Source organism: Octopus bimaculoides, chromosome 3, assembly GCF_001194135.2.
Source record: "Octopus bimaculoides isolate UCB-OBI-ISO-001 chromosome 3, ASM119413v2, whole genome shotgun sequence".
NCBI lineage: Eukaryota > Metazoa > Mollusca > Cephalopoda > Octopoda > Octopodidae > Octopus > Octopus bimaculoides.
The window spans coordinates 41281409-41282567 of record NC_068983.1 but is presented as its reverse complement, the minus strand read 5'-3'; positions in this window follow the sequence as shown (position 1 = coordinate 41282567).

The following is a 1159-nucleotide window of genomic DNA, read 5'->3' as shown; positions in this document are numbered from 1 at the left end:
ATATATATATATATATATATATATATATATATAGAGAGAGAGAGAGAGAGAGAGAGAGGGAGAGAGAAATTGGTAGATGGATAGATAGACAGATGAATAGAGAGACAAATTTATTGATAGATAGAAAGAGGGGTGGGGTAAGAAAGCAGTGTGTCTGGTGGAGGCTGGGCAAGACGGAAGAAAAGAAAAATTAGTGTTTTTTGTTTGTTGATGTTGTGGCTACCGTTCAGTACTAATCAAGAAGCAGTGATTTATACTCAAGGGCGTTCCAGGCGTGACAATCGAGTCTTTTCAACTCAAGCAATACGTTTAAGAACTACATTACAGACTCTAGCGATTGTTTGGTTCCGTAAAGAAAACACGGTGAGATTTTTTGCAGGAGATTTAGCTGCTGTGTCTAGCAAAATGCTTGACCATGCACAGGCTGTCATGCCCGTCGCTCGTTTGAATTAAGTAACGACTGTTTTGAATTAGGCGGAAAACTAAATTTTACTAAAGGTTAAAAAAAAAATAACTATAAAAATATTCGTTAAAATGCTTTCGGAAAGTTGAAAATAACAACTACATACATGTGTGTGAGTATGCGTGTGTTATAGATAGATAGATAGATAGATAGATAGATAGATAGATAGATAGATAGATAGATAGATAGATAGATAGATAGATAGATTACGCATATTACATATTTGACTAATAATATTTGAGCCTTTCATTTAAATGTTACTACCTATTATTAAATAGGCAAATATATACGTTTATATACTAGTTTATGTCCTGTATATATTAGTTATTCGTTGATTAGCGTGTACATGAAATTTTATATATCTGGCCGTGTTTTAAACGCTCATACACATACATAATTGTGTGTGTGTGTGTGAATATATACAGTAATCCTTCGATTATCGCGGGTGTTACGTTCCAAACCCCCACCCTACCTCCCGCGATAGGTGAAAATCAGCGAAGTAGAAACAATACTGTGCTGTATACATATTTTTAAAATTATTTTTATAATTTGTATATATTCATTTTATCATAAATGCAAAACAACACCACGGAAGAATCGACGTAAGCTTAAATAATAAACCGCGATAGGTGAAAATCAGCGAAGTAGAAACAATACTGTGCTGTATACATATTTTTAAAATTATTTTTATAATTT